General features: G+C 33.7%; 1 long non-coding RNA gene across 1 annotated transcript in view; it reads left to right on the top strand.

Moving 5' to 3' along the window:
• Positions 1–393: 393 nt before the first annotated feature.
• Positions 394–6000, top strand: part of LOC123876220 — a 43615-nt gene continuing 38008 nt past the window's right edge. Inside the window, exon 1 of the long non-coding RNA XR_006798286.1 lies at positions 394–406. This is a non-coding gene — a long non-coding RNA (uncharacterized LOC123876220). The remainder of the gene's footprint in view (positions 407–6000) is intronic.

Genomic DNA, 6000 nt, shown 5'->3' with positions numbered 1-6000 from the left:
TGTCCAACAGTGGACATCCACGGGCTCATAATGATGATGATGATGATCATGATTATTATGAAAATGACATCCACTTTCAAGTCCGAGATGTTTATCCAAGGTGTTATAATTTTTAGTTTCTTCACTTGCTATGCAATTATATCATTTATTAGGGTTCCGTACCTCAAAAAGAAAAGCGGAACGCTTATAGGATCAATTTGCTGTCTGTTTGTCTGTCTATCTAACTGTATGTCTGTCTATCTGTCCGCCTGTCAGTCTGTTTTGTCCGTGTGTGTTGTGTCTGTCAGGAAAACCTATAGGGTATTTCCCGTTGACCTAGAATCATGAAATTTGGCAAAAACCATGAATTTATGAGTTCATTAAAAAACAATGTGTTTCAATTTTCAAAGTAAGATAACTATACCAAGTGGGGTATCTTATAAAAGGGTTTTACCTGAACATTCTAAAACTGATTTTAATTTATTTTTAAGCATAATAGTTTTTGATTTATCTTGCAAAATGTCGGAAAAATACCTGAGTACGGATACGGAAACTTGGTGCGCGAGTCTGACTCGCACTTGGCTGGTTTTTTTATGTATATACGTCACTAAGTAGTCAATAATAAGTTTGACTAAAAATTGTAGTGTCATAAATGTTTTATAGATCAAAAAAATAATCATACTATTAAATATTCCTTCAACTTAGACCTTATTGTCACAGCTTAAAAGTTGAAAATGTGCAAAACAAAATTTCATACGTACTTAATACTTTTTCTCATAAAACTAGTTCAATTTACAAGAAATGAAAGATCCTATTGTGTTTGCCTTTGTCAATACAAAGGATCTTTGTGGCTTTTGTGTTCTCACTCACGTATACTAACATTAAAATATCGATGTTAAAATATTCGTTGTAAAACTTACCTTATGCAGTTATTCTTAAAGTATACATTAAATTGTTATTAGGACGAGAGTTGCTTCGTTTTGGAATGCCAAATCAGTGTATCAATTTTTCTTGTTTTGAATCGAAAGGTAAGAACAGTAATAAAATGTAACTACTGAAATCGTTTGTTCGTAGCTTTTATAGGTTCGTGAGAAGTAGTATTGTTGTATGATAATTTGGTCAATTTACAGATCAAATTTCTCAAAATCCTGTCTTAGTGCGGGTCTACGTTATATAGAGAACCAACTGCACCTTTTCAAACTTCAAAATCCCATCAGGACCAGTCCTGGCACAATTGTTAGTTAGTGGTAGTACCTTTTCACCCCCACTTTTTTTCATATTACATCCGTTAGGTCAATTTTTTCGTATAAAATGTAGCCTATGTTACCCGGATTTACACCTCATTCATCAAAATCAGCCCAGTAGTTTCGGCGCTACGGTGGAACACACAGAATCTGGATACAAACACACACACATACATATACAGACTGCTAAAATCATAACTCTTCCTTTAGGCTTTGCCGCAATTGGGTAAAAAAACAGGCTGAATTGAGAACCACCTTCTTTTTGGAAGTTGGTTAAAAATTAAAAAAGGAGCAAGCAACAGACCATTTAGACTATTTACTTTTCCAGACGTTTTAGATACTATCTCATTCAGCGTTTATGTCATCCAACTATGTAATTTGACGTCTGGCTAATGAGGTGTTCTAATCATACAGACTATTCACAATTCCAGACGTTTTGCTACTTGTGCATTCTGTTTTTATGGCGTACAGCTAAGTTGACTCTCTGTTGACTGGGTAATCTGCTTTGATGTCATCTAGCTGAATTGTCTATTGGCTTACTAGGCACTTTGCTTTCATGTCAGTCAACGTAAAATTGTCTTTTAGCGAAAAGGTAATGACCTCTTTTTCTGGATGCCTAATGATAGGCATCCAGAAAAAGAACTCAGCTTCTGAATTAGAGAAAATAATTACTACAAATTTAAAATTTGAATCAATGGCCCGAATCTGAATATAACAAAAAAGCTATAAAATATTTTAATCTCTGTCTTGACTTTGTTCAGTATCATATAAAAACATTTCTCCAGCGCTTTGACTTTGAACCTTAACGTAAACAGTTAAGTTAGCGTATTGAATGTGTACATACCTACTTATGCTCTTTTGGAATATTTCACCTAATTAGTTAACTTTTATGGCTATTAGCTCCGAGCGGGCCGGTTTGACTGTAACCATATTGAATAAACAAAAACAAGGATTATAAACAAAACAGCTTTTTATACAACACGAAATATATTATAATGTTATCCTGTTATGGCTGCAGGTGCATATAATCTCTTTCAGGTGTTTTTGCACGCCTAGCGCGTGTGATATTTTTTTACTGTAAACGTTTTGATAATATGAAAAAATAGGATTTTACGATCTCGGTAATTAGTGAAATGCAATAAATAGTTACTTGTGTAATGTCCGTGCTAACTATATTTTCATTGAATTTCAGTTGAGTGTAATTTCTATAATCTCAGCATCTATAATAGCAATAAGATATGGAAAATATAAGATTTACCTATAAATGTAAGTAATTAGGAATGACAGTATTATCATTATCAATAAGTGAAAATTTCAGAAACTTGGACTTGTCCATGCTATAATCTTTTATCCATGTGAAGTATCTTCTTTCAAGGCCAAATGTAATGGTCACCACAGTAATGACCAAAACTGGCAGATAGGGGTTTATAATGAGAACGTTAACGTAAAATAGACCTTAACCGCCTTGTTTTATAGCTCAAATTAATCCATTCATGTATAGCCAGTCAGACAGAACCAGAAATTAAAATCGGTGTAATTGAATTTAGGACCTTAAGTCAAGGTTATTTAGGCCCATTTTAATTTAATGTTACTGTGTGTGTGTGATCTCATTCTATGAAAGTTGGTGAAATGTTAAATCTCCTACTATAATAAGCATACAGGTTGAAAAAGACACCTATTAGCATGATTGTAAATAGATCTCATTCATTATTTCTCGTTGTTGACAAAACAATAAAAGTACATTATAATATTGTTGTTTTTTTTTTATCAGTGACTGTTTACTAACTAATGATAGTAACTTGGCAACAGTGTGCATTAAAATCCATACTAATATTATAAATGCGAAAGTGTGTCTGTCTGTCTGCTACGTTTTCACGGCCCAACCACGGAACCGATTTTAATGAAATTTGGTACAAACTTGGGATACATCCCGGAGAAGGACATAGGCTACTTTTTATCCCGGAAAAATGAAGAGTTCCTACGGGATTCAAAAAAACCGAAATCAACGCAGGCGAAGCCGCAGGGATCCTCTAGTAGTATATAAAACAATATTTAACTTGTACACATATTTTTATAGATACGCAATGTTATATATTACAATAAAGTAACCCAGCGAAGTCGAATGTAATCGATTCTGATGATACCTACAGATTAATTTTTTTAAATAAATTTTTAATTATTTCATAATAAATATTTTTTATCACTATAACTTTGAATTTTAAACTTATACATAACTTGACTTTTTACTCCATCGTAAACACTGAAGTGGGGTGACGTAATGATTAAATGCAGGAGCGATGTGAAAATAATAATCTACACTGTGGCGATGCGCAACCGGTTCAGGGGCGTCTAAGAGAGATGCCGATACAATGTGTATCGCCATCTCTAGATTTGAAATTATACCTGGAATATACCGTCCCCTTAATAATAAAGTATGTTACCTTATTTCGGGCAAACGTAACGTATGAGAGCAATATATTTTTTTTTGCCTATTTTCACTTATATTTTTTTTAATTCTTTACTTAAACAAATAAATCTATACTAAAATAAATTTATATCTACGTAAAGACGTAAAGTTTGTAAGTTTTTTGTAGGACGTAATCTCTGGAACTATTGAACAGGTTTTTAAAATGAACATTTTAATAAGCTACCATCTGCCAAGTAACCACAATACATCGTATTTTTGTAAGTTCACTTTTTAACTGCTCTAGTTTACTATTAACGTGAGTTTTCCGCCTCAATATTTTGTATCCTTATACAAGATCTGTTTACAATTAATGTAAATCGGGTGATATTATATTTAATAGGTGGCAACTGTCAACCCTACTGACATACCACATCTGGCAAAATTAACAAATAACTCTAAACGACTGAGTCTGTAAACAACAATGCATAGCATTCATTGAAAAGAAACAAGCTTTTTTTCCAAAGACCGAATCCATCGAGTGCCAACAGGATCCCTATTACTAAGCCCCCGCCGTCCGTCTGTCCGTCTGTCTGTCAGTGGGCTGTATCTCATGAAATATAGAAGGTAGATAATTGAAATTTTGAAAGATTGTGTATTTATATTGCCGCTATAACAGTAAATAATGAAAATAAAATAAATAAAGGGGGCCTCTATACACGAAATGTGATATTTTCAAAGCGTCTCTTTTGTTTTTTTTAAACCAAAATACCTATTTAAAAAGCACATAATTTTCAATTTTGTGCGATGGTATGGAACCCTTTGTGTGCGACTCTGACTCGAGCTTTCTATTGTATACTAGCTGATGCCCGCAGCTTCGCCCGCGTGGATTGGTCAGATTCCCCTGCAGCATCAGGATTGAGGAGTTGGACTCCAAATTTTTTATGAAACGATGTCGCAAAATTCCTCTATCGATTAAAAAAGAAATGACGCAAATCGGTTCAGAAATCTCGGAGATTTCGGTGTACATAGGTAGAAAAACACAACTCCCTTTTTGAAAGTCGGTTAAAAAAGTAGCCTATGTTACTCCCTGGTCAATTCTCTACTTGTCTGTGAAAACCCCGTCAAAATCGGTCCAGCCGTTCCGAAGATTAGCCTTTTCAAACAGACAGACAGACAGACAGACAAAAATTTTAAAAACGTGCGATTCAGTTATAGTATCGTAATATGCGGTAGTTATTTCGAAATTACAGACAGACACTCCAATTTTATTTATTAGTATAGATTTCTATTGTAGCGTATAAGTTGCTTTCGAAGTAAATATACCATATTCTGTACCATATTAGTACTACGTAATAAGGTTCATTATTGTCTATTTCAAATATGACATACCTACTCTCACTGCCTACCTGCTCTGTAAAAGGGTCCATTATTATTTTCTATTTTCAAATACACCATATTATTACGATGTAATAGGGTTCATTATTGCCTATTTTCAAATATACCTTTTTATTACTTTGTAATAGGGTTCATTATTGTCTATTTTCAAGTATTATCGCCTAAAGATAGGCGCTTAAGTTATTCGAAATTCACTGCAAATGTAACTTTGTAATCACGCAAGTTTACAATCTTTTTATATAGGTTTACAAAGTTACTTATGCAGTAATAAGTAAAAATAAGTATATCTTGAAAACGGGACTGAAATTCAGGCATTTTTAAATTTTTCCTTGCTTTATACTCTAAACACTAACTTTGTGCAAAATTTGAAACTTGTAGGTCTGCTAGAAGTACCTTAGAATTTTGATGATCGGTGAGTGTGTCACTTACAGAATCAAGGAACTTTGACTTGTAATAGTTCATAAACTACTGGTTCAAATTAAATGTAATTTGGGCATATACCTGGTTTTACTATGTCCTCTTGGTCACTGAAAATTCAGACTTCTAGCTTTATCTGCAACGAAGTTACAGGGGGGTCGAAAGTGACACGAATGGGTTCGAGAAAAGGATGGTACGGTGTGCTAGCTCGACTTGGCCGGGGGCACTACCGTGCCCCCAGATATAACTTATAGGTAAAACTATGTATGTATAATTTATCGTATAAGCTTAATATCTAATACTTCCCAACGTGCAGCTACTGGAACACAGGATATCACTCTATTACGTCACAGAATTTAGACTATCGGGGTTTTAAAATCTTGACGCACAGTAGTGTATCAGTCATTTAATTTAACGATTATTGAGTATAGTCCATTTTAAAAACACCAAAATAATAAAACTTCGCTACACGAACTTTTTGGTATTGATTTCACAATTATTTTACTACAGTATTATATTATAAGATAACACCACAATCCGGGAAAATAATACAACGCA

The sequence above is a fragment of the Maniola jurtina genome, chromosome 21 (assembly GCF_905333055.1).
Source record: "Maniola jurtina chromosome 21, ilManJurt1.1, whole genome shotgun sequence".
NCBI classification, from domain to species: domain Eukaryota; kingdom Metazoa; phylum Arthropoda; class Insecta; order Lepidoptera; family Nymphalidae; genus Maniola; species Maniola jurtina.
This window is presented reverse-complemented; position numbering and strand designations above follow the sequence as displayed.